Source organism: Dermacentor variabilis, chromosome 2 (genome assembly GCF_050947875.1).
Source record: "Dermacentor variabilis isolate Ectoservices chromosome 2, ASM5094787v1, whole genome shotgun sequence".
NCBI classification, from domain to species: Eukaryota; Metazoa; Arthropoda; class Arachnida; order Ixodida; family Ixodidae; genus Dermacentor; species Dermacentor variabilis.
Genome location: NC_134569.1, coordinates 76,111,227 through 76,129,409, shown reverse-complemented (window position 1 = coordinate 76,129,409; position 18,183 = coordinate 76,111,227). Strand labels below are relative to the sequence as shown.

The following is an 18,183-nucleotide window of genomic DNA, read 5'->3' as shown; positions in this document are numbered from 1 at the left end:
CCATTGGCTTAATTACCAGGATGGTTTTGAATGTTATACATGGCTACTCCCTCCCCCCTTCCCTAGAAGCCCAAACGATGTAAATTTTCCTACTGTTGCTCTGCTGAACTTAAAACGTTCTAAAGCGTAAGGAGACGTGCCCCCCCCCCAAAAGAAATCCCAAATAAAGCCAGAAGTACCTAGGTAACAAATGGATAGTAGGATTCCGTCTTTCGGTATCCCTCATTTCTCACCTGCGTAAGCGGGATCCCAAGTCTGGCATGGAGTCTTTGGAAAACAGCACTTCCAAATGACCGGCGGGCTTTGGGAGATACTTTAGCATGTACTCCAGCAAACGTGGAGATGGTAAAACACTTTGCTGGGCTAGGTGGCGCATAATTAATTACCAGAATTGTGGCGCAGCAGTAGACGAAGGACTGAAGCAAGTGCGCCTGTCTATGTTCTTCTGTCGCCCTCGTCTTTTGCGGCGCCACAATTCTGCGCAACAATTCACTGTCCGTTTCTCCTCTATACAGGCCGTCCGAGCAAACGTTAGGCACCTGGCTCAACAACAACAAAAGAAAAAAAAAAGATTAAAATGACATGGTGCAAGACACGATCTTAAGTCCTACGGTGTCCTGTCGTCTGTCGTCACAGCTCTGTCGAACGAGACACCCCATGTTTTATGCCTGTATCTCGCACCCTTTCCGTTTTTTTTTTCAAATCTTCTTTTTCATTAGACAGTTTCGCTAACGTTAGCTGGGACACACAGTATATAAACGATCTGTCAGCTGAAAGCACTGTCCACCAGCCGCACTCTTCTGCTGAAACTTCCAGATCGGCACATTTTGACGAAAACCTCATCTTTATTCTCAACCTCACCTAAGACCATCCTCAAGGATGGCATTAGGTATCTGAGGCTATCCTTGTCCTGCGGCCCAGATGGCGTCCGAACTGTCATTATCGAAGCTTAGGGCAGTATCTTTGTAGCTGTGATGACATCAATTGTATGAATAATTGCACTTTTCTCCGTGCCTGTAAAACCGCTCGCGTGTTTCTTGTGTTTAAATTGGGCGCCAAAAACGGATGCCGCAAACTATCGGCTGATTTATCTTCTCGCTGCCATTTCCGAGCTTTTTGAATCAGTTATTTCCAGTGCACTGTTTTACAGTGTAAAAAACATTCTCGTTCAAAATCAGCATGAATTTCTCCTGGCCACTCAAGGACCAGCAGCCTTGCCGGCTTAATAATGCAAATTTCCACCCTCGTCACGCAAAGAGGGCAAGTTGATAATGTGTGCAGCAACCTCGGCGAAACATTTGATATAGTCAATCATCCCCTGCTGCTCGAGAAGCTTGCGCGCTACGAAGCTGAAGCTGCTATTGTGGCTCCGCTACGCATACCTCTGTAGCTTGTGGGGTTCTCACCCGTGCTCTTGGGACAAAGGAACGACAATGCAGTAGTGCAAACACTCACCAGGGCATTTATCGCACCCTTCATAAATCAATGCCTGCTAGCCGAGTTGCTATCCACAAAACATGCCGATGGGCGTGCGACAAATCGCGGAAGTTCGGCTCACCGCGACCGGATAAGGAGCGAATATGTTCGCCCCATCTGGACACCAACGCCTGGTCGTTCGCCCGTACGGTCACGCGAACGGTGGCGCGTTCGAACGATAGTGTTCATTCATTCCGGGGTAGGCCTCACGAGACGGTCTCGCAGAAGCATATCGGCGCACGCGCAGAACGTCCGCGCCGCTTGCCGAGGCGTGCCAAAGAGGAAGAGCCTTCCCCTTTCCGCGCCCAAGTAACCGCTGTTAGGTGGCGTTAGCAGAGCCACACTCGCGCCATCTCTCGCAATGCGCTTCAACCACACGGACTGCCGCGGGCACCAAGCCACGCGGCGAAGCCGGATTACAGGAAACGGGAGCTATGAGGGAAAACAACATATCAGGGGACACGTGAGAGTCACGCATCCCCACAAGCTCCTGTTTCATGCGCGTCAATTATCGATCTTCTTTTGTCTGTACGGTATACCTCTAGTGGAGCACCCCAAAGTTCTGCGTTAGGTCAGTTCGTCTTCCTAATTTTAACCATTTAACCAAGCATTTTTAGGGCAAGTTTGATGACAGATATCCATAAAGTGGCGTCATTCTGTAAATTCATTCCAAGTAGATGCGGCTTGTGAACTCATCAACTACAATTCGTAAATTGCAACATGTGCCGTAAAGTAATTGAGTCAAGAGATAATTAGTGGAGTTTTGTTAATTAGTTGGATATGATATTTCGCGTGCAAGTAACATTCGCATCTCTGAGTAATCCAGCTCAGGGGCTAGAATTATGTTATCTGCAAAAAGCTATTTTGAAAACTTCCATAAACTTAAGTGATCACCCTATATCTGTATAGTAATATTAAGACTGCTGCACCTTCTTCCGTTTTTTGTCTAGCTATAACCAATAGGTTCTCGTTCAATAGTTATAGAGTGACCCTACTGAGCACTCAAGTAAAGAAATATTGCTTGCAGAGATTTGAAAAATCATTATTAAAGTATGAGCGACAAATCACAGCGGTAGTGCACATTCCCTGCTCCCTGGAAGTGAGTATCTTAATGTTAACATAACTTCATGTAAATCACTCGTGGCATATAGCACAAATACACTCATTGAGTTGGATAATCGAGGAAGCGGCCATTGTTTCAACAGGAAACCAAAATGCGTAAGTTACAAATTAACAAAATTTTACTCTTAAGCTTTATAAATAACTGTAGCACATGTATTGCAATTTATTAGTTGATTTCAGTGATTTGACAAGACTTGGAACGAATTTTGACGGTTGCACCTGTTTTGAGGTAAGCGCCGTCTTATTCGTTGTAAAAATGAACTGTCATTCCGCTTACTCTTTAGAACACGCCTCTTTTTTTAGCGCTGAATCTCAGAAATAACTGGAACACCGTGAATTTCGTCGAGCACTTCGGAAACGAATATCTCGAGAATGTTGTCATTCAAAGAAGTTCTTTCTAAGTGGATATATGACTTGCGAAATAACTGGCGATGATTCGTAATTTTTAATAAGTGCTGTAAAATAATTAATTCAAAAATTGATTAGTGACGTTCTAGTAATTTTTCGATTATGCCGTATTGATTTCTCGTTCAAGTAATGCTCGCTTCTTAGAGTAATCTAGCTCAAGAGAGATAATTGTGCTACACGCCACAGGGGATCTTTTTAAGTTTGGTTAATGATAAAGAAAAAAAAGCTGCCTTTATTTGGTCCAAGTTCTCGCAGTTTAATTTATGGTCTGTTTACTGTGTTGAATAGCCGTTGTAAGGGCCCCTTAACGTGTACCTATATAAACACGAGTTTAATTTATAGTTTACCTACAGTGTTGAAAGACGTTGTAAGGCCCCATCAACGTGTACCTATTATAAACATGCACGAACATCTTAACTCAGAAAAGCCATTTCATTATCAACTCTAGGAAAACCATGTGACGACTGGCATTGAGTCGTGAATGCACGCATGACGCAAGCATCCTCAGTGTCTTGTTTCATCGTGCAGGCGGGCATCAGCGTGCTACACACTTTGAGCTCCGCAGACGACGATGTGCGGACGACACGTGTCAGCTCGCTTGTCCTCATCGTCGATGCACTTAAAAAAGCACCTTAAGTACGATCGACCTTTAACACATCGGCGATGTGCCCCTCCTTGCATTACAACAAAGAGAAACGCAGCCGATAACGCAGAAACCAACCGATAGACGTGAGGAACTTGAGTATACGTATTTGCTTGAAATTCACTCGTCTCACAGACAAGGCGCGGCCGGCAGGAGTTCCCTCGAGTTGCCCTCACGCGACAATCAGCCACGAGATCCCATGAGTCAGATTCAGGCGTCGCGGAAGTACGAGAAGACCGAGGCCAGCTCCACGATGGTGCGGCTCGGAAGCAAGCATGCGAGCCGCCGAAGCGAGTCACCCACCAGCTGCGCTGACCCGCGCTTTCCCAGGAAGCGCGAGCGACTGAGTCAGAAGCGCAACGGCGATGATCTGCCAAAATGTAGCGCACGATAAAAGGTTTAAGTGGCGCCGATGGAGTCTGGAGAGTGCACGATCCCAGCCCTATATGACCACTTAGTGTTTGGCTCATTCCATATGAATATACGTGTCTGGAGTTTTACGTGCCACTCGTTCCATCGCAGTCTACACATATCGCACTTCAGATGCATAAGTTCAAAACTAAGGCGGGCTCCGGATTAATTCTGACCATTTGAGGCTTTTAACGTCCACTCAGAGTACAATACACGAGCTTTCTTTTTCTTTCTTTCTTTCTTTCTTTCTTTCTTTCTTTCTTTCTTTCTTTCTTTCTTTCTTTCTTTCTTTTATTCAGTCCCTATAGGAATGCGAACTGTGATTGGATCCGCGATCTTGTGCTCGTCAGCGGCAGAAAGTCACAATCACTGAGCCATCACGGGGAGATTACAGTTTGATCGCACCTGCTTTCGTAATATTACAGCGGAGGACGAACGTCAAAGCTTTCGAGTTGCAGGGGGGATAACACATAACATGACATGACAAGAACTTTATTTGAGTCCTGAAGGACTGAGACCTTGGGGAGCCAAAACCGAAGGCTCCGGAAGATCAAGTCGGTGGCTCCGCCCACGATGGGACCGGGAGATCAAGTCCCGCCGCAATGTTAATAATAATATTTGGGGTTTTACGTGCTAAAACCACTTTCTGATTATGAGGCACGCCGTAGTGGAGGACTCCGGAAATTTTGACCACCTGTGGTTCTTTAACGTGCACCTAAATCTAAGCACACGGGCGTTTTCGCATTTCGCCCCCATCGAAATGCGGCCGCGGTGGCCGGGATTCGATCCCGCGACCTCGTGCTCAGCAGCCCAACACCATAGCCACTGAGCAACCACGGCGGGTCGCCGCAATGTTGTGGGCCCTCTGGACAGCCTGGAGTTGAATGTGGAGATTGCTGCTCTTGAGAGATTCCTGCCATTGTTCTTTTGTGATGGGTGGAGAGGCGTTAAGGGCTGGGCACAGCCAGAGCATATGGTCAAAGGAGCATGAGTCATGACCACATTTGGGGCCCGACTGTGAGTGTTCAGGATCTATCTTGTTAAGGGATCGAGGAGTGGGATACGAACGGGTTTGCAGGAGTCTGAGTGTGGTAGCCTGAGATTTGTTCAATTTGGGGTGAGGGGGTGGAAATGTCCACCTGCCTAGTCGATAATGGGAAACAATTGCGTGGAAAGTACATAACGGATCTTTGTGGATGTTGACCTCGTTCCAAGCCTGGCTACCCGCGGCAGCGCGGTGCGTGAAATCGCGCGCTCTCCGGTGGGCCTGCGCGTTAGGATTACATCCAAGCGGGTTAAATGAGCTATATAGATGGGCTGGGAACCACGAGATTTGGTATCCTCCTTCGCTGCTCTCCCTGGTACAGTGAAGTGCTGTAATCACGATACTGTTCGCCTGTTCAGAAGGGCGGACGAGAAGGATCTAACCGCTGTGCGCGAGTCCGAGAAGACGATAGCGGGAACTTTTGAGCTGTGAAAAGCCAGAGCGATGGCCGCTTCTTCCGCCACATGGGCAAACTTCGTATAAACAGAGGCTGCATTGACCAGGTTGCCCCCCGCGTCTACCACCGAGACAGCGAACTTTTCCCCATTGTCATATCTAACAGCATCGACAAAGAGGGCATCTAGTTTCTGCTGATTGATCTTTTTAAGGGTGGACTTGGCTCTCCCGAATCTTCTACCCTCGTTATGCACTGGGTGGATGTTTCGCGGGACGGGGTCAACCAAGATGCGAGTTCTGGCTTCCCGGGTCAAGCTAACTTTGGTCGCCGGTTCATGTCTGGGTTGGATTCTCGCTTCTTCTAAAATCTTAATCCCTGGCTTAGTGGATGAAAGTCTCATTATCTGAGCCGCTGCGTGAGCTTCTATTAGCTCATCGATGGTGTTATGGAGTCCTAGCTCCAGCAGCCTCTCATTGCTTGTGGACTGCAGAAGGCCGAGCACGCGCTTGAGGCCGGTTCTGATTAGGGAGTCGAGCTTGGCCTTTTCCGCTTCGCCCCAGTTAAGGTACGGCGCGATGTAGATGACATGACTCAGGAAGAATACCTGATAAGCTCTGAGCAAATTGTCCTCTTTGAGACCGCCTCTTCGATTTGAGACGCGGGCTACAAGTCTTAGGACATTACTAGCCTGTCCAGTGAGCCTGTTGAGGGCCGTCGAGCTACAGCCCTTGACATCAATGAGGAGTTCTAGAATCTTGACCGAGTCCATCCTCGGTATGGGATGCCCATTTTTAGCTCGAATTTCTATCGGCAGAGTTTCCAGAGGCGCAAGATTTCTGACCCCCTGTCTGGACTGGCGGTATAACAGTAGCTCTGATTTAGCGGGGGAGAGTTCAAGGCCCGTATTTGAAAGAAAATTTTCGGTAGCCTCCAACGCGCTTTGTAACGAGTGTTAGAGCATGGCTAGCAATCCGCCCGGCGCCCAGATCGTGATATCGTCCGCATAAATGGCGGCACCCACGTTCGGTATTGCAGCGAGGCGAGTGGAGAGTTTGTGCATGGCTATATTAAATAAGAGTGGGGAGAGGACCAAGCCCTGCGGGGTGCCGCAGGTGCCTAGTTCGTATGGTCCTCCCGTGACCATGCCTAGTCGGAGGTGTACCTTGCTATCCGCGAGGAAAGATCTGGTGTAAACATGAAACCGCTGGCCCAGGTTGAGAGACGAAATCTCCGTCAGGATGTGTTTATGCGCGACCCTGTCGAAGGCCTTGGAGAGGTCCAGTGCGAGGATCCCTCTCACGTCGCGAGTTGGGTTATCAAAGATTGCTTTCTTAAGCAAAAGCATAGCGTCCTGTGTGGACAACGCCTGTCTAAAGCCGATTAGGTTGTGTCTAAACAGCTCCTTGTTTTCAATATGTTCAGTGATCCTGTTATGTATCGCGTGCTCCGCAACCTTGGCGATGCATGATGTAAGGGAAATAGGCCGCAGATTATTTATATGTGGTGGTTTTACTGGCTTGGGTATGAGTACTACTTTTGCGGTACGCCAGTCTATCGGGACCTGTCCACTTTTTCATACCTCATTTATTTTGACCGTGACTATCTCGATTGGCCTATCGTCTAGGTTCCTGAGGAGTTTGTCCGTGATTCCATCAGGTCCCGGGCCTGATCTGCCATTTAGATTGAAGAGAACGTGTCTGATCTCTGACACGGTGAAACGTTCGTCTAGATCAGGTGCCGAGAATCCCGTGTAGTTCACATGCTCCACCGGGCGATCCGCGTCTTTGGCGAGGGGGAGATAAATACGTGCTAAGTTGTTGGCTAATTCCCTGTCGGTGAGGCCGATTGCGGTTTGCTTCTTAATGAGCCTATCCCTTGCAAGGCTAAGGGTGTCCTTAGACTGTTTATCGTTGAGGAGACTTTTCAGTAAGCTCCATTTGCTACTTCTTCGCATACGCCCGTCCGTTTCGGTACATGTCTCATCCCATTGCTGCCGGGCGAGCTGGACCGAATAGGTTTCAATCTCCTTGTTAAGAAGCGCTATTTTCGATCTGAGTCTACGATTAAGCTTTTGGGTCTTCCACCTGGCTGAGAGGGCGTGTTTGGCCTCCAGAAGGTGAGCAAGTCTCGAGCCCATTTTAGGAACTTCAAGATCCGTAATGATTTCTATGGTCGTTCCTTTAACCGCCATGTTCAGATTCTGTAGAAGATCGGCATACGTTTTGTATGGCGGGTCTGTTTCATTTCTGATTTTTCGAAAAAGGTCCCAGTCCACATACTTATATCTCGCGGGTGGTCTGGGTTTGACACGCAAGAGAATTTCAAGTATGTAGTAGTCCCTGCCTAGCCCCTCGTGGAGGTTGTCCCACGTGCCTTCGATACCTCGGAGGGAGGTGAGATCGGGAGTCGTATCTCGACTGACCGAATTACCGGATCTGGTGGGGAGCCTTGGGTCCATGACGAGTATTAAGCCGAGCTCTGCAGCGTTGATGGCCAAGTTCGTCCCTTTTGCACTTTTGTAACCGTACCCCCATTCCGTATTGGGTGCGTTAAAGACACCCGCAACAACGAGAGGCGCGCTTCTCACCGCCCTAGACGTGGTGCCTAGTAATGTTCTAAAGTCTCTTTTCCTGTCCGATGGTGCGCTGTACACGTTGAGAATGAAAAAGTTAGAATTGATTGTTCTGTTGGGTACGATCTCTATTAACTGGGCCTCGAGGCCCGATTTGTATGGGAGAACACATACCCAGGAATCTTTGACACTGCCTCTGCGTCCTTCTGTCGAACTTTACCGCAATGCACCAGCGTAACTCCGTGGTTAAAACTGAAGTAGTAACTTAGCGCGATCAAAATCAGAGAGACAAGAAAGGTGGACAAAGATAAACGCTTGTATTTGTCCACATTTCTTGTCTCTAATTTTTATCGCGCTAAGTTACTACTTCAATTATGGAAAACCAAATAGCCCAACAATCAACTGTTCAATGGCCAACATATATAAAAATGATGTTTCAAAAGTTCGCACGAACTTCAGCACCTTTCAGTTAGCAACGTTGAGAGGCTACTCCTTTCTAATAACACGCGTAGTTACTTCCTTTCTGTGGCGGTGTACAGGTAAGACAAACTGCGAGAAGAAGCAAAGAGAAAGGTGCGTAAGGTTCAGCACAGGCGTTACCTACCGTATCCAAATGACATGTGGAGCAAGCTATGCTGGCTAAACTGGTAGATGCCTTAATGATACACTACGCGAACACAGGAATAAAGTAAGCAAGGACTAATCGGATGGTTTCCTTGCACTTCACTGCAGCAAGAAGCAGACACACGGATACAGCGCTGTCTTTGTGTGTCTGCTACGTCCTTATTCAGTCGCGCTTACACATTCTATCATAGATTCAAACCAACTAGGCCGTCAACGTGTTTTAACTAAATTAACCAGCACGGTGTCAGGCGTGCACCGGTAAACATGAACACACATCGCTCGATGACAACGGAAACTGTCTGTGAAAACGCTGGAGTTAGGAATCGCGGCAGCAGCCGCAAGCCAATTGACCTCCGTACATATGTCGCTTCAACGCGTACGAAACGTTGAAAGGACAACACATACGAAGCTATCGGCCCTACGCGCTCTTTGCAAACATCGCATATCACTTTGAAGATGAGGCCCGCGCGGGCGCGCACTTCAGCCGCGTCGCAGACCGCTCTCAAGACACACGAGCGCCGGCAACGCGTCCCTACGGCGTCCGCCAAAGGTGTCTACTACGGCGTCCGCGATTCGCGCGGCCAACGCCCTAGTAGACGCCGCGGTTGTGTCCAAGCGGCGGGCGAGGAAGACATCGAGGCACCGTAGCAGCCACCGGAGAAGAACGCCCCCTCCTGCCTCGCCTCACCACCCCTTGCCTCACGCGCCACTGGAGAAGGCACGCATCCGGGCCGCGTTCCTTACTCGCGCATGCGGGATTGAAGCGCGTTACCGGCTCCCCCTCACACGCTTTCACATACGGAACCACACGGCGACGGCGACGGCAGAAATCTCCATAGAGTGTCCATATAATTGCTACCGCAATAAAAAAAAAGTCTATAAGAAGCTCGGCGCCACACATTCCGCCGCTCACACATTCCAAGAAACAACTTTTGGACTCATTGATTGCCTCTGAAAGAGGCACACGCGTATTTCGCATAGGTTTTACGTTAACGAAAAGATAGGGTGCAAATGTTTCAAGCCGCGTTTGTCTTGTTTTGCTTAATTCCGGATGCAGTTTTAGGCAGTTGCATCCCACGCGAAACACTTTCACGTCATTTCAACAATGAAGTGGGGAAAGAGGCGAAAGAAGAGGTTTTAAATGCAACCTCTTTCAGGATATGTCTTTGGACGGTGGCGCCGAACGATCAATGCTCCACTGAAAGGCAGGCGCGTAACCCCCCAGTGCTAGCACCATTATCTGTATTCCTCCAATTAATTACTCGCGTGCTCTCCCTTCGGCGCTTCATTATCACATGCACGATGCTCAATTAATGACGCCCAGTGTACGCACACACGCATACACGCACGCACGCACGCACGAAACGGCTGATACGTTGGGAACGAATTCAATTACACGCAAACGCGGGCACATTCTCGTCTTTGTGCCCAGAGACAACGCCTGAAAGAAGTCGTGAGGTATCGTCATGAGGAAACGCCTTGAAAGAATAACGCGTCCAGATGCTTCTCATCGACGCTGCGAGCGAGCGCTCCCAGCGCGTCGCCGCACTGTTTCAGACGGAAAGGATCGGGCGAAAGCGACGCGTTGACAGTGAATGAAGAGAGCGCCGTGCCGGACGCGTACCCGGCTCGGTTCGGGAGAGTAACATCTGCGCCTGTCATTGACTGAGATTGAAAGGGATCCCGCTTAAGGCGCACTCGGCGGCGCTCAGCCGTGAATAGGGGAGGCCAAATTTAAACGCTGTCATTAAAAGCGGCTCGAGAAATGTAGTACGCGCGTGAAACCTCGAGGGAGGCTTCAATAGGTAGGCTGGGAAACTATAGAATTGGCTCGCTGGACGCGTGAGAGCTTGCGCACTGGCAAGCACTTTGCGTGACAACGTCGGACGTTCGCCAAAGGTTCCAGGCGCGCAAAAGATGAAACAAAAAATTAAGAAAGGAAAGGAAGAACGGCGCGAAAATAAATAGTTAGAAACCTGCGGCGAAAAAAAGAAAGCACATTGCGTTCAGTCTTTGGCGAAACTCTGTCGCTGTAGAAGTGTCGTTTCCAGAAAGTTCTTCAAAGCGCGCGGCAAGGTTCCGAATGTCCAGCTGTCGAGCAAGTGGATATTAGGAAAAGAAACTTCGCCTTTAGGATCGGCTTTATTGGGGGGCGGACTCGTGCCCAGTTCTTGCTTCTCCCTCTTCCTGGCGCCTCTAGTCTCGTGAACGTTTCTGCGGCAGATGAGCAGCGATGCGGTGGCGTTAGCTCAGCCCCGTATACACGTTGGATGGCTGTGCATTCTGACTCGGTCTACATAACGGGGTTGTCGCCAAGCTGGTGCATAGTTGTCAAGCGCAGTCTGGACAAACACCTCCGACTTTCAGGCCTACACGTAGAAGCTCATGCGGCTACGTGTATTTCCTTTCCAGCTGTTCCATTTCCGCCTATAAACGCCCTTGGCCACTGTGATTTGCACCCTTTTGTTTGGAGAGTGTATACTCGCAACTGGTCGTACGCATGCAAGACTGTAGATGTCTATGGGTAGACAATCATCAGCGTGCAAGTGTAGTGGCCTGCATTCGCGTCTCATTTAACTGTTTACATCGGCCGACTGGCACTGCCTTAGGTTTAATTGCAGCGGCTCAGCACAGTTATGGTCACCGTGAATTCTGGCCCACCCAGAGAGCGAGAGAGAAAGCGAGAGAGAGAGAGAGAGAGAGCAAGGACGGGAAAGGCAGCGAGATCAACCAGACGAGCGCTGGTTTGCTACCCTAAACTGGAGGTAAGGGAAAGAGGAATAGAAAGAGGACATGTTGTCACGGCTCACTTGAAACAAGAGCGGAGATCAATATTTAATTGAGACAATTAGGCCAAGCGCTCAGTTCAGGCTTCTTCTTCTCTAGAACCTCGCTTGCGCACTCGAGGTCGTCGTCTTCGTCGTCAGCGTGGTTGAGCACAGATGGCGTGGCGGCGTTTGCCCCCCTCCAGAAAGAGCATCATCCCGATGCTCGGCTGGTAGCACCCAGTGTCCAGCGAACCAGAGAGCGTCCACGTCATTCAGAAAAATAAGGTTTCATGCGCACCACGTGCACAGTCTCAGGCAGGTCCCGACGACGCCTCAAGCATGATGGGCTGTCGGGAATGACTTCATAGTTGACGCCGCTAAGGCGTCGTATAACCTTGTACGGTCCGAAGTATCGGCGTAGAAGTATCTCCGCGAGGATTTGGCGGCGTACTGGAGCCTAAACCCTGGCTCTGGCCGGGCTGATACACGACGCATCGATGGTGCTGATTGTAACGTCGGGAATCACGGTCTTGCTGGTTAGTTACGCGAACGCGCGCGAGCTATCTTGCTTCTTCGGCGCGCTCTGTAAAATCTGCGGCGCCAGTCTCGGAATCACTGGAATTATGAGGAAGCATAGCATCAAGCATTGTAGTCACTTCTCGACTGCGGAGGAGACTGAATGGCTTCATTCTTGTTGTTTCTTGACGAGCGGTATTATAAGCAATATTTGGTCCCAGTTCTTGTGTTCCACATCGACATACATGCACAGCATGTCTGCGAGAGTGTTGTTGAGGCTCTCCGTAAGTCCATTGCTTTGCAGGTGATAGGCTGTCGTCATTCTGTGTGCCGTGCCACCTGAGGGTGAGTACAGTTCGCAAAAGTTCAGCCGTAAACGCGGTTCTCATGTCGGTTACGATGACCGCTGGAGCACCGTTCTTCAGGACGACGTTTTCGATGAAGAACTGTGCGGCCTCGGCTGCTGTGCTGCTCGGAAGTGCCTTGGTTTAAGCATATCGCGTGAGGTAACCTGTCGCAACTATGATCCACTTATTTCCGGAAGCAGATATTGTTAATAGGCCCAAAAGGTCCATCCCAATTTGTGCAAACGGCGTTTCCAGCACTGGAACCGGATGTAATTGTCCGGCAGGTTTCGTAGGTGGCACTTTTCGCCACTGACAGTCAAGGCACGTTCGAACGTAGTGTTTCATCTGTGCTGCGAGCCGTGGCCAGTAGTACTTTGCTTTGATCCGTGCTGATGTTCTTGTGTAGCCTAGGTGGCCTGAGGTAGCTTCATCGTGACAGGCCTGCAAGATTTCATTGCGGAGAGTTTTAGGGACGACTAGTAGACATCGCTTCCAGGTTGAAGAGAAGTTTCTCCTAAAAAGAACACTGTTGCGTATGCAGAATGATGACAGGTACATTGAGAACTATTCGGGCTTGCTTGTGGTGCGGCCTTCTAATAAATCAGTTAATGAAGTGAGCTCCTGGTCCACTTGCTGTTGTTGAGAGATGGTGGCCGCATCAACAACTCCTAAAAAGCCTGCGGATTCGTCACCATCTCTGCCTGACGGCTCGATCGGCGATCTGGAAAGGAAATCAGCGTCTAAGTGCTGCCTTCCCGATTTATATATAGACCACTGTCATGTCGTACTCTTGAAGCCGTAGGCTCCAGCGTGCCAAACGTGCAGATGGATCTTTCATGTTGGTCAACCAACAGAGAGAATGGTGGTCACTTATGACTTGAAATGGGCGGCCGCATATGTACGGGCGGAACTTGGTAACTGCCCATACTAAAGCCAAGCATCCCTTCTCTGCGGTGTAGTAGTTCGACTCGGCACGTGACAGTCATCGCGTAAGCGATGACTCGCTGAGCGCCGTCTTGCCGCTGAACAAGGACGGCGCCTAGACTCACGTTGCTGGCATCGGTGTGGATTATTGTCGGCGCATCCACGTCAAAGTGGGCAAGAACAGGCGGAGTTTGTAGAGGGTGATGCAACTCGATAAATGCCGCCTCCTGCTCCTCGCCCCACACAAACGTGACATCTTATCTGGTTAGGCAGGTGAGCCGTGAGGCGACGCGTGCAAAACCCGGAATAAATAGCCGATAATATGCGCATAGGCCCAGGAAGCGTCTGACTGTCTTCTTGTCTGTAGGCCTTGAAAACTTTGCGTCGGCTGCGATTTTCTCATGATCAGGTCTGACACCTGTGTGACTTACAACGTGGCCCTTCAACTGTAGTTCTTCATAGCCAAAGTGGCACTTTTCAGGTTTTCAGGTAAGCCCAGCGGACCGGATGGCTTGAAGAACTGGCCGTAGCCGTCTAAGATATTCATCAAATGTGGCAGAATAAACAATGGCATCGTCTAGGTAGACTAAGCAAGTCTTCCACTTAAGGTCTGAGAGAACAGTATCCATTAGCCTTTCGAACGTGGCTGGGGCGGAGCACAAACCAAAAGGGAGAACTTTGAATTCATAGAGCCCATCAGGCGTTACAAAAGCAGTATTTTCGACCTCTATTTCTCGACCTCTATTTGCCAGTATCCACTTTTTAAGTCCATCGTTGAGAAGTAACGTGCATGCCGTAGCCTTTCGAGGGAATCGTCGATGCGTGGTAAGGGATACACATCTTTTTTCGTAAACCAATTGACCTTGCGATAATCGATACAAAACCGCAGGCTACCATCCTTCTTCTTAACGAGTACCACTGGCGATGCCCAAGGGCTTTTTGACGGCCGGATGACATCATCTTCGAGCATTTTCTTGACTTGCTGCTTTATTGCTTCACGCTCTTTCTCAGCCACGTGATACGGATGCTGTCGGATGGGTATTGCTGTTTCCTCCGTAGTGATGCGGTGTTTCGTCAGTGGTGTTTGACGCACTCAGGACGTTGTAGAGAAGCAGTCCTTAAAATCGTCAAGCAGTTCCCTGGGACTTTGTTTCTTTTGTGGTGCTAAACCTGGGTCAACGTCGACGACGGATGCATGTGGCATCGTATCGGTGGTCGATTCCTCTTTTACAGCAAAGCAGTGTTGAAAGTGGTCAATTTCGTCAAAGTATGCCACAGCGGTGCCTTTACTGATGCGCCGGTGTTCACGGGCGAAATTTGTCTGAAGTACCTCTGTGCGACCACCGATTAGGCTGACGACATCCCGAGCGATGGCAACACCCTGATGGAACAGAAGCGCAGTTAACTGTTCGGATACACCGTCCTTGTTCAACTCTTCTCCGCAACTGACGGAGACAAGACTGCATGATAGTGGTGGTATGCAGACGTCGTCGTCGGCGACATTTAACGATGTACGTTGGCGCTCTTCGTCGTGGCTCGTGTCTGTACTAGTTGACAAGGTTATCTCACCGTCCCGTATGTTAACCACAGCGCCGTTCTCCCGCAAGAATTTCATTCCAAGGATGAGTGATCTGCAGCACTCTTCTAAAATAATAAAAGTGGCGACAAAAGCTGTATTTCCTATCTGGAGTCGTGCAGTACATTTTCATGTAGGTGTCATTATCTGGCCCCCGGCATTTCTAATATGAGGGCCCGTCCATTGTATTTTGACATTCCTAGGCCGGTCTGCCAACTGCTCACTCATTATGGAAAAGTCTGCGCCAGTATCAACTAAAGCTGCCACGTCGTGCCCATCAATCGTTAAGAGTAGGTCGGCATTCACAAATTCGTCGTCGTTCCGTTTCTCCGGCTTGCTCTGCTCGTTTCTCATTAATAACGGGGGATTTCGGTGGTTCAACGACTTGCAACCTTCCTCCCGGTGGTCGCTGATTTCAGTTTCCCCGCCGTGGGCTTCGAGAGCGGCCTCTTACCACGTCAGTGAAACTGCGACGGTTCGGCGAAGAATAACGTAACGGAGACGGCGAGCGCGGCCGGAGATTAGAGAGTTTTAGTTTAGGGGACGCAAGCCGCTTGCGTCCCCTAAACTAAAGGTCTCTATTATCTGAGCTGCCGTGTTCCCGAGTGACACTGTCGTCGAAGCGTGGATGTCTCTCTGGAAACTGTCGCGGAGTGTCAGCTGACATTTCCTGGATGCCACCCTGGCGATGAGGGCAATAACGATAAATGTGCCCTGGTTCGCCACAGTGACAACACAATGGTCGGCGATCAGCAGTGCGCCATACGTCGGTCCTGCGAAGCTGTGGTCGCCTGAAATGCTCCCTCTGTATCCAGTCAGCAATAGGTGGCCACTAGTGGTACTGCTGTACTGGCAGGTAAGAAGTTTGGGCGTGTTGGTGGGATACATACAAACTGGGATACATAGCGCAAGAACGATAAATTGTTGAAAGTTAGCGCTCGCCCCGTGTTCCTGCTTCGTCCTTGTGCCATTCTTGCGCTATGTATCCCAGTCTGCTGTACTGGCACAGTAGAAAGCGGGCGGCGGAAATCGTCTGCGTAGCTGTATGCGCGTGGCTCGGGACACGGTTCAGGGAGTGGCTCAGGTGATGCAAATGCTTGCCGGATTTCTTGGCGGACAACTTCAGCGACCGAAGCAACAGTAACCTCCTTCGGTGACACAGTTTGCTTCACAATCTCCTCGCGCACAATGTCTCTCATTAGTTGACACAGAGAGGTCTCGTCTGTCAATGTCGTACTGCGGCTCCTGCAGTCAGGCGTTCGTGTTGCCGGCAACGCTGCTGCAGCGCCCGCTCGATTGCTGTGGCTTCCTTAATAAATTCTTCCACTGTTGTAGGCGGGTTACGCACGAGACCAGCGAATAGCTGCTCTTTGACGCCGCGCATGAGATGGCTCAGCTTCTTCGAATCAGGCATGTTGGGATCCGCGCGGCGAAACAAACGAGACATGTCCTCGGCAAACATCGAAACACTTTCGTTAGGCTTCTGAATGTGCAACTCGAGAAGGCGTTGTGCCTTATCTCGGCGATCAGTGTTTCCGACGGTATCGAGTAGCCAACGGCTAAATTCGTCCCACGTTTTCAAACGTGCCTCGCGGTTTTGGAAACACGTCCTTGCGCTACCTTCAAGAGCGAAGTACACATTGGAAAACTTCTGGTCCGGACACCACTGATTCACCTTAGCTACGCGTTCGTACTGCATGGTCCAGCCAGTCTTCGGCGTCTTCATATGTGTCACCGTGGGAGCTTGTGGGGACTAGATTGTTTCGAACGGTCACCTGTGTTGGACTTGCAAGCGCCATTTCCTGAGTCGGTGAGGTCGCTGACAAAGTTCCTTGCAAGAGACCGAATTCCGGGCACAGATTTTGCAGACGGCAGCTTTCGCGGTGCACAGGTGTTTCGACGCGTGGATGATGTCTTGAAGGGCTGGATGCAGGGCTACTCGCAGGAGTCGTCCCTATCATTGGGCGATAATGCGAAACCGAGCACGTCCACCACTGTCATGGCTTACTTGAGACAAGAGCGGAGAGCGGTATTTAATCGAGACAATTAAGACAAGCGCTCAGTTCAGCCTTCTTCTTCACTAGAACCTCGCTGGCGTGCACACTCGAGGTCATCGCCTTCGTCGTCAGCGTGGTTGGGTACAGATGGCGTCGCGGCAATATTACACAATATTATTATACATGTTCAGCAAGTGCAGTCAAGCCGGTCCCCTATATCAGAGCTCTGTCTGGGTATATAGTTTGTAACGCTCTTATTGACGCTCTTTCTAAAACGAACCCGTGCCGGGCCCGATCGAAAGCGTACCTTAATTTGTCAATGAGCTGACTTCAAGATTGCGTTCTTGGAATACGCATCAGCTTTGTACCGACCACTGCTGTTCATTAGTAGGGCCCGTCTTGTTTTATTGTTCTTGTCCTCCGTTCTTAGGTGCCGCCAAAAAAAGGAAAATAATGCAACAGCATTCGGTACGTTATGCCTAATAGTTCAACACATATAGTACATATGAGTACGCGTTGTGCTTTGGAATCATCTTACGGCGGTTATGATTTAACCGCACTACCTCCAAATTTGCTGCTTATTAAAATCCGCTAACCCTTACCGTTGCTTTGAAAGTCATGCTAAGGACTAGAACACGTCATATCATCTATCATATCAGCAAAAGAGAAAGAAAAAGAGCTGCCTTTCTCGCTGTATGCTTGCAGACTTACGTACGGTGTTTCTGGATGGCGCCTCGCTACCACACACGTACACACACGGCGGCACGGAGATACACATCGGCATTTGCACCGTCAGACCAAAGCTTCTGAAGAAAACACGAAACTGGAAGGAGACCGTTGTCTATTGTAATGTTTCAACGGACGTCGGTACACGTCTACACAAAGCAAACAAGCCGCAATACAAGACGTTACGCCGTCACAACAAAGCCAAACCCGTCTCCGCGCGGAATGAATGATATGCGCGGGGCTGCGCGCTCAGCATGCGCACCTGGATTGTTCGCTGTCTCTCATTTATCACGTTCGCGTAAACAAGAGGAAACTGCCGCAGCCGCGCTTTGCGACGGGAACACCACCAACAGCGACAGCACCTGCACCACATAGCCAACGCTGCTGGGCGCGTCACTTGCGGAAAATCGCGTTTATGCGACGCGTTTTGTCAAAACTCTGCGTCGTAGCGCGAGCTTAATTAAGGCGGGCCTCAACGAATCGGGGTTCGAGTTCACGAACATGGACGCAACTGCCCCTTCTGCGACATCCCAGACGCTTCCGTTGAGCACTTCTCGGGAACATTCTGCAACGTACTTGATCATCGAAGAATTCATTTGCGCAAAAAAAGCGTAATAAATTGAGTCATTTG

General features: G+C 49.7%; 1 protein-coding gene across 2 annotated transcripts in view; it reads right to left on the bottom strand.

Annotated features, from left to right (window-relative positions):
- The window catches only part of LOC142570884 (acetylcholinesterase-1-like), a 162,002-nt gene extending 144,209 nt beyond the window's left edge, over window positions 1-17,793 (bottom strand). The window contains exon 1 of one of the 2 annotated variants that reach the window (XR_012825705.1): window positions 17,542-17,793. The gene's annotated coding sequence lies outside the window, so the exon portion shown is untranslated. Of the gene's footprint in view, window positions 1-17,537 lie in introns of both variants that reach the window. The other variant, XR_012825706.1, reaches the window with a different exon arrangement.
- Between the last annotated feature and the right edge of the window lie 390 nt (window positions 17,794-18,183).